Below are 13,531 nucleotides of genomic sequence, written 5' to 3'. Positions count from 1 at the left end.
CAATAAAGTCCAGGCTAAGGTGGTTTCAGATGGAGATGAGGAAGTTGTTGGGAACTGGAGTAAAGGTCACTCTTGCTATGCAAAGAGACTGGTAGCATTTATCCCTGCTCTAGAGATCTGTGGAACTTTGAACTTAAGAGAGATGATTTAGGGTATCTGGCAGAAGAAATTTCTAAACAGCAAAGCGTTCAAGAGGAAGCAGAGCATAAAAGTTTGAAAAATTTGCAGCCTGATGATGCAGTAGAAAAGGAAAACCCATTTCCTGGGGAGAAATTCAAGCTGACAGCAGAAATCTGTGTAAGTAATGAGGAGCCAAATGCTAATTTCCAGGACAATGGTGACAATGTCTCCAGGGCATGTCAGAGATCTTCAAGGCAGCCCCTCCTATCATAGGCCCAGAAGCCTAGGTGGGAAAAATGGTTTCCTGGGCTGGGTCCAGGACCCACCTTCTGTGTACAGCCTTGGGAATTGATGCCCTGAATCCCAGCTGCTTCAGCTCCAGCTCCAGCTGTGGCTAAAAGGGGCTAAGGTACAGCTTAGGCCATGGCTTTAGAGGGTACAAGCCCCGAGCCTTGGCAGTTTCCACGTGGTGTTGAGCCTGCAGGTGCACAGAAATCAAGAATTGAGTTTGGGTTTGATATGCAAATGCCAGCCATTAGAAACCGGGTCCACCCAAACATGGTGATTACCGCTGCCTTCTTGCCCTTGCCCCACATGTGCCTGGCAACATGGCCACCCCCACATATCCCCATGTGTATAGAACATCATGGCACCCTGTATTTGCATATTAAAAGGCTAGGGTGGGAGGGCCAGCTTTTTTGTGGGCTATGTGAATGACATGCCTGGTCAAACCAATGCCTTGAGCCCTGTGTAAATCAGACACCACCTCCTGCAGCCTCTACATATACCAGGCTGGTTTCTGCCCCACTTGGGGTTTCCTCTTTTGGCTTTGGAGCCCCTCCCTCCTCTGTCTCTGTATGGGGGAGCCTATTCCTTCTGTCTTCTCTTTTCTTTCTTGCCTGTTAAACTCTCTGCTCCTTAAAACAACAAAAAAAGAAAAAGAAAAAAAGAATTGAGGTTTGGGAACCTCTGCCTAGATTTCAGAGTATATATGAAAACACCTAGATGTCCAGGCAGAAGTCTTCTGGATAGGCCTAAGGGAGGAGACCACCCCTCATATTGTCTTATGCTGCTCAGTTTCTGCCTCCAAAGAAAGAAGAAGTAAAAACTAAAAGGCAGAAATGGAATCTGCAGGCAGATAGCCCAGCACCACGCCCTGGGCCTGGTAGTTAAAAATCAACCCCTGACCTAACTGCTTGTGTTATCTATAGATTCCAGACATTGTATGGAAAAGCATTGTTAAAAGCCCTGTCCTGTTCAGTTCCGTTCTGATTACCGGTGCATGCGGCCCTCAGTCACGTACCCCCTGCTTGCTCAATCACGACCCTCTCACTTGGACCCCCTTAGAGTTGTAAGCCCTTAAAAGGGACAGGAATTGCTCATTCGGGGAGCTCGGTTTTTGGAGATGTGAGTCTGCCAATGCTCCCAGCTGAATAAAGCCCTTTCCTTCTACAACTTGGTGTGTGAGTGGTTCTTGTCTGCAGCTCATTCTGCTACAGGCCGAGCTCTCATAGAGAACTGCTACAAGAGCAGTGTGGAAGGGAAATGTGGAGACAGAGCCCCCACTGGGGCACTGCCTAGTGGAGCTGTGAGAAGAGGCCACCATCCTCCAGACCCCAGAATGGCAGATCCACCAACAGCTTGCACGGTGCACCTGGACGAGCTGCAGACACTCAACACCAGCCCATGAAAGCAGCCAGGAGGAGGGCCATACCCTGCAAAGCCACAGGGACGGAAATGCCGAAGGCCCTGGATGCCCACCTCTTCCATCAGCATGAACCGGATGTGAGACATGGAGTCAAAGGAGGTCATTTTGGAGCTTTAAGGTTTAATGACTGCCCTACTGGATTTTGGACTTGCGTGGGGCCTGTAGCCCCTTTGTTTTGGCCAATTTCTCCCATATGGAGTGGGTGTATGTACCCAATCCCTGTACTCCTATTGTATCTTGGAAGTAACTAACTTGCTTTTGATTTTACAGGCTCATAGGTGGAAGGAAATTGCCTTGTCTCAGATGAGACTTTGGACTGTGGACTTTTGAGCTAACGCTGCAATGAGTTAAGACTTTGGGGGACTGTTGGGAAGGCATGATTGGTTTTGAAATGTGAGAACATGAGATTTGGGAGGAGCCAGGGGTGGAACGATATGGTTTGGCTGTGTCCCCACCCAAATCTCACCTTTAATTGTAATAATCCCCATGTGTCAAGAGCAAGGTTAGGTGGAGATAACTGAATCATGGGGTGGTTTCCCTCATACTGTTCTTGTGGTAGTGAATAAGTCTCATGAGATCTGACGGTTTTATAAATGTGAGATCCCCTGCACAAGTCCTCTTGCCTGCCACCATGTAAGACATGCCTTTGCTTCTCCTTTGCCTTCCACCATGATTCTGAGGCCTCCCCAGCCATGTGGATCTGTGAGTCAATGAAACCTCTTTCCTTTATAAATTAAAAGAAAAATACACAGCATAAAATTATCACTTTAGTATCTACAATTTAGAGGCATTAAATACATTCACAGTATTGTACAACTATCACCATTATCTAATTCCAGAACTTTATTTTCACCCAAATCAGAAACCCTATAACTATTAAATAACAGTCACTCCCCTTTCCCATCTCCCCTCAGCCCCTGGTAACCAGAAATCTATTTTTTGTCTCTACAGATTTGTGTAGATTGGATATTTTATATAAATGGTACCATATAATATGTTGCCTTTTGTGTCTGACTTCTTTCACTTAGCATGTTTTTGATGTTCATCCATATTGTAGTGTGTATCAGCACTTTATTCCTCTTTATGGCTGAATTATTTTCCATCTCGTGGGTATACCATATTTTGTTTATTTTTCCATTGATGGACATTTGGGTGGGTTATACTTTTTGGCTATTATAAATAAAGTTGCTGTGAATATTCGTGTACATGTTTTTATTTAAACACCTGTTTTCAGTTCTTTTGGATATGTATCAAGGAATAGAATTGCAGGATTGTATAGTAATTCTATGTTTAACTTCTTGAGGAACTACAAAATTGTTTTCCAGTAGTGCACCATTTTACATTGCCATTGGCAACATAAGAGGGTATTAATTTATCTACCATTTTTACAACAATTATTATTTTCCTTTTTTTTATTATGGCCATTCTAGTGATTGTGAAGTAGTATCTTATTGTGGTTTTGATTTGCATTTCCCTGTTGACTAATGATGTTGAGCCTCTTTTCATGTACTTTGTATATCTTCTTTGGGGAAATATCTAGTCAAATCCTTTGTTCATTTCTTACTTGAATTGTTTGTCTTTTGTTGTTGAGTTGTAGTAGTTCTTTGTATATTCTGCATACTGGGCCCTTATAAGATATATGGCTTGAAGCTATTTGCTTTCATACTGTGGGTTGTCTTTTCAGTCTTGATAGTGTCTTTTGATTCTAAATACCTTTTAAGTTTGAGAACCAACAGAAACTCATTTGCTTTTCCAGGTCCCGATTCTGATTGTGAAAGAGAAAACTGGTATTGCCTAACTGGAGGCAGATGTCCAGTCATGGCCAAGTTATCTATGGTCAAGAGTATGGGATTATGCAGCACAAATAAGGCTTCTGGGCCTACCTCTGCTGGTGGCAGAGCTGGTTCTCAGAGAATGGACAAAAATGCACCAACACCTACAGGAGAAAGTATGATGGCAAGGAACCATGCATGGTTCAGGGTTTTAGCAAATGGAAAGGGTTGTTCATGGTAGAGGTAAGAAAAGGTGATACAGGACTTCAAAGAAAAGATGCTTGACTTTCAACTGAAGGATCAAGAAAAATTTCCCCGGAGTTGGCATCTAACTGGCTGACATGGATTGAAAAGATTTGTTCATACCAGGATAGAAAGAAGGGTATTAGTCCATACAGGAGGCAAGGCAGGATTCAAGGTCCAAGTGGAAGCCACATTTGCTGGAGGCTCAGATTTAAGAGTGTACCTGAGAGATAGGATAATTGCAACCATGAGCATTAGTGATTTTGCAGAGAGGAAACAGAATCAAAAAATGGAATGAGGCCACACAAGACAAGTCTCAGTGAGGTGTGAAAAGATTTGAATAAAAATGAGAGATGGAATCATGCAGAATGCCTACTTTTCAAGTTCAACTTTTCCCCTATGGCCATGGGGTCTTTCCTCTTATATTTACTTTTGTTTATATCTTTTCTGCCTGGAAACTCTTCCTAGACTTATCAAGCTCTGTGTTCTCTCTTCTCTCTGAGCTCATAGAATGCCTTTCCTTAAGATTCATGTGGTCATTAGCCTTGTATTACTAATGCAACTCTTCATGTTATTACTCATTCTTCCATGTTGATTCTTTTATTCTTGACTCCTTAGCTAGAAGATGAGTTCTTAGAGGGTTAAATGACATCTGTGTTCTCTGACATAGTGTTTTTCATAAAATAATGCTCAGTAATATTTTTTGATGTGTTGTGAATAAAAAGTTCTAATAAAAATTGGAATAACTTCATAAGCTCCTTATAAGTAGGCTTCTTTAAGCTTTTTTGTTCTGTACTATTAATTTTGTCTCTTTTTTTTTTGAGACAGAGTCTCGCTTTGTTGCCTGGCCTGGAGTGCAGTGGCACGATCTCAGCTCACTGCAGCCTCTGCCTCCCAGGTTCAAGTGATTCTCCCACCTCTGCCTCCTGAGTAGCTGGGATTACAGGCACGTGCCACCATGCCCAGCTAATTTTTGTATTTTTAGTAGAAACTGGGCTTCACCACACTGGCCAGGCTGGTCTCGAACTCCTGACCTCAAGTGATCCATCTGCCTCTGCCTCTGCCTCCTAAAGTTCTGGGATTACAGGTGTGAGCCACCATGCCTGGCTAATTTTGTCTCTTTATGTCTTACATGAAACAGTTCTTGTGTCGACATAGATGGGGTCAAGTTATCTATGGCATAATCTTTTCTATAAGCCCATTCATTCATTACCATTAATGATTTTTCTCCTAAGGTTATGAAGAGACTAGAGAGATATGACAAAAAGTGTCAAGGCTTTCTCAAAAAGAAAACAGCATTTTCAATCTGAAAGATCATTAGCAATACAATGATTAAAAGTAAAACTTGAAACTTGAGATAATGTATCATTACTGCTCTGAGAGGTCTAAGATAACAAATTTAAAAATTTGTCTAAAATAATTGCACGAGTACGATTCTTATTATCTGCTTTTATGAGAGAAACAAAGGAAATTGGTATTCTTCTTGAGGTAGATATAATTTGTATGTATCTGGAAATTAATGATATTACAAGATATAATTGCAGAATGTCTTAATTTCATCGCGTAATTATCTTCTTCCAGCAATATAGTATATTAGCGCAGTAAAAAATTGAATCTGTGAAGTTCAACACAGACAAAAGATTTACTAAGATTGCTTTTCCCTTATGAGAAGGTGAACAATCAAAGACAGCAAAATACAAAGATGATCTTGTTACCAAGCCAAAAACTCAAGCAAACAAAAATCTATCATAAAATGTCAAAAAGCTTACTGTTTTGCTTCAGCATTTCTCTCTCTTAGTCATTTACCATTTATATGGTCATTTGGGTTCAGTTGCTAAACTCCTAGAGAAATTATGAGAGAAGCAAAAGACAGGAAATAGTGACGAAAAGAGAATTATGCTGAAGTTTTTTATGTCACCTGAAGTGGTTATTCCTAATGGTAAACCTGTTCATGAATAGTGAGTTATTCTGGTCTTCTATTTCCTCAATTTTGGGATGGATGCTAGATAGCATTTCCTAAGGCATCGCATGCATCATAAATGCTGGGGAGGCTCTTAGGCCTCCAAGATGACATTATTGAAAATGGACATTTCAAGGTTCAGAGATAGTTTACTAGAAAAAGCAGGGGGTAAAGAGTCCAAAGATCCAAGTTACACTTTGAGTTATTTTACTAAATAACTGTGTGGCATGGGAAATTCAATAAATTTCATTGAGTTACCTGTCTCCTCACCTTTGAAATGAGGGAGGCATGTTACATCAAGGATGGTGTTCTGCGTGAACAGTTCATGCAAACCTACTCCCAAAGGCCAAGGAAGCCGAGAGGCCGAAGAAAGAGGCTGACGAATTCAGTTTCTCAGAAAGAAACATTTTATAGGAATTTATAAACAGAAGCCATGTCTTGGGCAGGCATGAGGTGAGATGGTGGATCCCTTCCCTTTTACCCACCAGACCCAAAGCTTACATATCATAGGGAATTTGCTTAAGGACAGGGTTTATGGTAAGCGTGTGTTTATGATAAAATCAAGATTGTTTTGACTTAAAGGCAGAATTTACAGTAAGTATATGACAATAGAACTCTTAGAGGCTTTCCTAGAACTGGGGTTAATCAGAAGTCAACATGGTAGGTTAGCATCCAAGATGGAGTTGCTTTAGCCTCCTCAGATGGCAAGTAAGTTTCATCTCAAATGCCAACCTTTTGACATGTAGTAGCTTTCTGGAGCACTGTGTTGAGAAGGATTCTGAAGCTGTTTCTGGGCTCACTGGAAAAGCCTTGTGCTTGTTCAGCAACATTGGCCATTAAGCATAGGGGATGCAGAATGGCTACCTCCCTGCTATGAGCTCGTCAGTTCTGAGACTATGACTGGAAGACGTGCCTGAAAAGACCTACTTTATGGCTGCAGAGGCTTGTTTGTTACTCACAGGTCGTAGTTTAAAGGACTTATATGTAGCTTTGTTTTGTGACCTCCAGGTCTGCCCAACATCTTATTTTCTTTTCTGATTATGAGGCTGAGGTGTTGGCTGCTGCTGTTTGCTGGAAGCCTACAGTGGCTGCACCTCATGGGAACATATGCTCCAGGGTGTTTTCAATGTAATCCTTCTGCCTGCCTTTTATTAGTAATTTAATTCAACAAATATTGTATGTGCTAGGCAGTCTGCTAATAGGCTGTGGTTGCCCTGTAGCTGTTTGGGGATCCATCCTCCACAAACCTACTGCCCACAAGAGCTGTAGCAATGGTTCTGGGGCTGAGAGGTGAAGGACTCTTCAGGGCAGTTTACAAGTCATTGGTTTGGCCAGTTCTTTCGTTAGCGAGGAACTAAGGGTCAGTCAAGGCCACTCTCTGGGAAGGGGGCAGGGATTAAAAGGCATGGAATAAAGAATCTAACAGAGCTCAAGTCAAAACTTAAAAGCAGGCTGGACTTCTCAGAGTCTAGAATTTAAGGGATGACAAAGTCCTCAGATTCTCTTGCCCACAATTCTCAGTGCCTTTCCTTGCCCCAGATCTGTGTTGGTGAATAAGCCAGCCAAACAGAGCCACCCTGACTTTTATCCTGAGATGAGTTGGTCAGCAGTGATTTTGTTAGCTGCGGTGAATCTGTAGTGGTCTGCAGCAACTTGATTCTTGCATCCTTGGAGGAAAAAATTCAGCAGAGAGGCATAAGGCAGAGTGAGAGGACAAGGCAAGTTTTAGAGCATGAGGAAAAGTTTATTAAAAAGGTTTAGAGGGTCCATTCCAAGATGGCCAAATAGGAACAGCTCCAGCGTGCAGCTCCCAGCGTGATCAATGCAGAAGATGGGTGATTTCTGCATTTCCAACTGAGCCTCTACTGGTGATACCCAGGCAAACAGGGTCTGGCATGGACCTCCAGCAAACTCCAACAGACCTGCAGCTAAAGGACCTGACTGTTAGAAGGAAAACTAAGAAACAGAAAGGAATAGCATTAACATCAACAACAAGGACATCCACAACAAAACCCCATCTGTAGGTCACCATCATCAAAGACCAAAGGTAGATAAAACCACAAAGATGGGAAGAAACCAGAGCAGAAAAGCTGAAAATTCTAAGAACTGAGTGCCTCTTCTCCTCCAAAGGATCACAGCTCCTCGCCAGCAATGGAACAAAGCTGGACAGAGAATGACTTTGACAAGTTGACAGAAGTAGGCTTCAGAAAGTCAGTAATAACAAATTTCCCTGAGCTAAAGGAGGATGTTCAAACCCATCGCAAGGAAGCTAAAAACCTGAAAAAAGATTAGACGAATGGCTAACTAGAATAAACAGTGTAGAGAAGACCTTAAATGACCTGATGGAGCTGAAAACCATGGCACGAGAACTACGTGACACATGCACAAGCTTCAGCAGCTGATTCAATCAAGTGGAAGAAAGGGTATCAGTGATTGAAGATCAAATTAATGAAATGAAGCGAGAAGAGAAGTTTAGAGAAAAAAGAGTAAAAAGAACCAAACAAACCTCCAAGAAACTACGTGACTCCAAGGGACTATGTGAAAAGACCAAATCTACGCTTGATTGGTGTACCTGAAAGTGACGGGGAGAATGGAACCAAGCTGGAAAACACTCTTCAGGATATTATCTAGGAGAATTTCCCCAATCTAGCAAGGCAGGCCAACATTCAAATTCAGGAAATACAGAGGACACCACAAAGTTACTCCTTGAGAAGAGCAACCCCAAGACACATAATTGTCAGATTCACCAAGGTTGAAATGAAGGAAAAAATGTTAAGGGCAGCCAGAGAGAAAGGTCGGGTCACCCACAAAGGGAAGCCCATCAGACTAACAGCGGATCTCTTGGCAGAAACTCTACAAGCCAGAAGAGAGTGGGGGCCAATATTCAACATTCTTAAAGAAAAGAATTTTCAACCCAGAATTTCATATCCAGCCAAACTAAGCTTCATAAGTGAAGGAAAAATAAAATCCTTTACAGACAAGCGAATGCTGAGAGATTTTGTCATCACCAGGCCTGCCTTACAAGAGCTTCTGAAGGAAGCACTAAACATGGAAAGGAACAACTGGTACCAGCCACTGCAAAAACATGCCAAATTGTAAAGACCATCAATGCTAGGAAGAAACTGCATCAGCTAACAGGCAAAATAACCAGCTAACATCATGACAGGGTCAATTTCACACATAACAATATTAACCTTAAATGTAAATAGGCTAAACACCCCAGTTAAAAGACACAGACTGGCAAATTGGATAAAGAGTCAAGACCCATCAGTGTGCTGTATTCAGGAGACCCATCTCACGTGCAGAGACACACATAGCCTCTAAATAAAGGGATGGAGGAAGATCTACCAAGCAAATGGAAAGCAAAAAAAAGCAGGTGTTGTAATCCTTGTCTCTTATAAAATAGATTTTAAACCAGCAAAGATCAAAAGAGACAAAGAAGGCCATTACATAATGGTAAAGGGATCAATTCAACAAGAAGAGATAACTATCCTAAATTTAAATGCACCCAATACAGGATCACCCAGATTCATAAAGCAAGTCCTTAGAGACCTACAAAGAAACTTAGACTCCCACACAATAATAATGGGAGACTTTAACACCCCACTGTCAATATTAGACAGATCAATGAGACAGAAGGTTAACAAGGATATCTAGGACTTGAACTCAGCTCTGTACCAAGCAGACCTAATAGACATGTACAGAACTCTCCACCCCAAATTAACAGAAGATACATTCTTCTTAGCACAACACCACACTTATTCCAAAATTGACCACATAGTTGGAAGCAAAGCACTCCTCAGCAAACGTAAAAGAACGGAAATCACGACAAACTGTCTGCCAGACCACAGTGCAATCAAATTAGAACTCAGGATTAAGAAACTCACTCAAAACTGCACAACTACATGGAAACGGAACAACCTGCTTCTGAATGACTACTGGGTAAATAATGAAATGAAGGCAGAAATAAAGATGTTCTTTGAAACCAATGAGAACAAAGATACAATGTACCAGAATCTCTGGGACACATTTAAAGCAGTGTGCAGAGGGAAATTTATAGCACTAAATGCCTGCAAGAGAAAGCAGGAAAGATCTAAAATTGACACCCTAACATCACAATTAAAAGAACTAGAGAAGCAAGAGCAAACACATTCAAAAGCTAGCAGAAGGCAAGAAATAACTAAGATCAGAGCAGAACTGAAGGAGATAGAGACACAAAACAAAACCCTTCAAAAAATCAATGAATCCAGGAGCTGGTTTCTCGAAACAATCAAGAAAATTGATAGACTGCTAGCAAGACTAATAAAGAAGAAAAGAGAGAAGAATCAAATAGACACAATAAAAAATGATAAAGGGGATATCACCACCAATCCCACAGAAATACAAACTACCATCAGAGAATACTATAAACACCTCTATGCAAATAAACTAGAAAATCTAGAAGAAATGGATAAATTCCTGGACACATACACCCTCCCAAGACTAATCCAGGAAGAAGTTGAATCTCTGAATAGACCAATAACAGGCTCTGAAATTGAGGCAATAATTAATAGCCTACCAACCAAAAAAAGTCCAGGACCAGATGGATTCACAGCTGAATTCTACCAGAGGTACAAAGAGGAGCTGGTACCATTCCTTCTGAAACTATTCGAATCAATAGAAAAAGAGGGAATCCTCCCTAACTCATTTTATGAGGCCAGCATCATCCTGATACCAAAGCCTGACAGAGACACAACAAAAAAAGAGAATTTTAGACTAATATCCCTGATGAATATCAATGCGAAAATCCTCAGTAAAATACTGGCAAACCAAATCCAGCAGCACATCAAAAAGCTTATCCAACAAGATCAAGTTGGCTTCATCCCTGGGATGCAAGGCTGGTTCAACATACACAAATCAATAAACATAATCCATCACATAAACAGAACCAAAGACAAAAACCACATGATTATCTCAATAGATGCAGAAAAGGCCTTCGACAAAATTCAACAGCCCTTCATGCTAAAAACTCTTGATAAACTAGGTATTCATGGAACGTATCTCAAAATAATAAGAGCCATTTATGACAAACATACAGTTTGTATATATCATACATACACAGCCAGTATCATACTGAATGGGCAAAAACCGGAAGCATTCCCTTTGAAAAGTGGCACAAGACAGAGATGCCCTCTCTTACCACTCCTATTCAACATAGTGTTGGAAGTTCTGGCCAGCGCAATCAGGCAGGAGAAAGAAATAAATGGTATCACTTAGGAAAAGAGGAAGTCAAATTGTCCCTGTGTGCAGATAACATGATTGTATATTTAGAAAACTCCATCATCTCAGCCCAAAATCTCCTTAAGCTGATGAGCAACTTCAGCAAAGTCTCAGGATACAAAATCAATGTGCAGAAATCACAAGCATTCCTATACACCATTAACAGACAAACAGAGAGCCAAATCGTGAGTGAACTCCCATTAACAATTGCTACAAAGAGAATAAAATACCTAGGAATCCAACTTACAAGGGATGTGAAGGACCTCTTCAAGGAGAACTACAAACCACTGCTCAACTAAATAAAAGAGGACACAAACAAATGGAAGAACAGGCCGGGCACGGTGGCTCACACCTGTAATCCCAGCTCTCAGGGAGGCAAGAGGCGGGAGGATAGCTTGAGCCCAGGAGTTCGAGACCTGCCTGGGCAATATAGCGAGACCCCATTCTCCAGAAAAAGGAAAAACAAAAAAACAAAAAAAAACAAAAGACAAAAAAAAAATAAGCATAACAAATGGAAGAACATTCCATGCTCATGGATAGAAAGAATCAATATCACAAAAATGGCCATACTGCCCAAGGAAATTTATAGATTCAATGCCATCCCCATCAAGCTACCAATGACTTTCTTCACAGAATTGGAAAAAAACTACTTTAAAGTTCATATGGAACCAAAAAAGAGCCCGCATTGCCAAGGCAATCCTAAGCAAAAAGAACAAAGCAAAAGGCATCACGCTACCTGACTTCAAACTATACTACAAGGCTACAGTAACAAAAACAGCATGGTACTGGTACCAAAACAGAGATATAGATCAATGGAACAGAAGAGAGGCCTCAGAAATAACACCACACATCTACAACCATTGGATGTTTGACAAACCTGACAAAAACAAGAAATGGGGAAAGGATTCCCTATTCAATAAATGGTGCTGGGAAACCTGGCTAGCCATATGTAGAAAGCTGAAACTGGATCTCTTCCTTACACTTTATACAAAAATCAATTCAAGATGGATTAAAGACTTAAATGTTAGACCTAAAACCATAAAAAACCCTAGAAGAAAACCTAGGCAATACCATTCAGGACACAGGCGTGGGCAAGGACTTCATGACTAAAACACCAAAAGCAATGGAAACAAAAGCCAAAATAGACAAATGGGATCTAATTAAACTTAAGAGCTTCTGCACAGCAAAAGAAACTACCATCAGAGTGAACAGGCAACCTATAGAATGGGAGAAAATTTTTGCAATCTACCCATCTGACAAAGGGCTAATATCCACAATCTACAAAGAACTTAAACAAATTTACAAGAAAAAATCAAACAACCCCATCAAAAACTGGGCAAAGGATATGAACAAACACTTTTCAAAAGAAGACATTTATGCAGCCAACAGACACATGAAAAAATGCTTATCATCACAGGTCATCAGAGAAATGCAAATCAAAACCACAATGAGATACCATCTCACACCAGTTAGAAAGGCGATCATTAAAAAGTCAGGAAACAACAGATGCTGGAGAGGATGTGGAGACATAGGAAAGCTTTTACACTGTTGGTGGCAGTGTAAACTAGTTCAACCATTGTGGAAGACAGTGTGGCAATTCCTCAAGGATCTAGAACTAGAAATACCATTTGACCCAGCCATCCCATTACTGGGTATATACCCAAAGGATTATAAATCATGCTACTATAAAGACACATGCACATGTATGTTTATTGTGGCAGTATTCACAATAGCAGACTTGGAACCAACCTAAATGTCCATCAATGATGGACTGGATTAAGAAAATGTGGCACATATACACCATGGAATACTATGCAGCCATAAAAAAAGGATGAGTTCATGTCCTTTGTAGCAACATGGATGAAGCTGGAAACCATCATTCTGAGCAAACTATTCCCAGGACAGAAAACCAAACACTGCATGTTCTCACTCATAGATAGGAATTGAACAATGAGAACACTTGGACACAGGGCGGGGAACATCACACACTGGGGCCTGTCGTGGGTCAGGGGATGGGGGAGGGATAGCATTAGGAGAAATATCTAATGTAAATTATGAGTTAATAGGTGCAGCAAACCAATATGGCACATGTATACATATGTAGCAAACCACACATTGTGCACATGTACCCTAGAACTTAAAGTATTAAAAAAAAAAAAAAGTTTTGGAGCAGGAACAAAAGGAAATAAAGTACACTTGGAAGAAGGCCAATCGTGTGACTTGAGAGATGCAAGTGCCCCATCTGACCCTTGATTTGGAGTTTTATCATTGGCATGCTTCCAGGGTTTGCATCTCTCCTCCCTTGATTTTTCCTTGGGGCAGGCTCTTTGCATGTGCAGTGGCCTGCCAGCACTTGGAAGGGGCCGCAGGCGGTGGTGTGTTTACTGAAGTTGTGTGCATGCTCGTTTGAGGCATTTTTCCCTTAACAGTCGAGTATTGCTAGAGGAAGGTCATATAACAGTTAAACTC

The 13,531-nt window shown here is 41.1% G+C and overlaps 1 protein-coding gene across 1 annotated transcript in view; it reads left to right on the top strand.

Annotated features, from left to right (window-relative positions):
* TYW5 (tRNA-yW synthesizing protein 5) overlaps positions 1 to 13,531 on the top strand; it is a 245,786-nt gene that overhangs the window by 48,756 nt on the left and 183,499 nt on the right. The gene's annotated exons all lie outside the window — the stretch shown is intronic.

This window comes from Gorilla gorilla, chromosome 11 (genome assembly GCF_029281585.2).
Source record: "Gorilla gorilla gorilla isolate KB3781 chromosome 11, NHGRI_mGorGor1-v2.1_pri, whole genome shotgun sequence".
In the NCBI taxonomy this organism is placed as follows: domain Eukaryota; kingdom Metazoa; phylum Chordata; class Mammalia; order Primates; family Hominidae; genus Gorilla; species Gorilla gorilla.
Note: the sequence above shows the minus strand (reverse complement) of the source record. Positions and strands in the feature narration are given on the sequence as shown.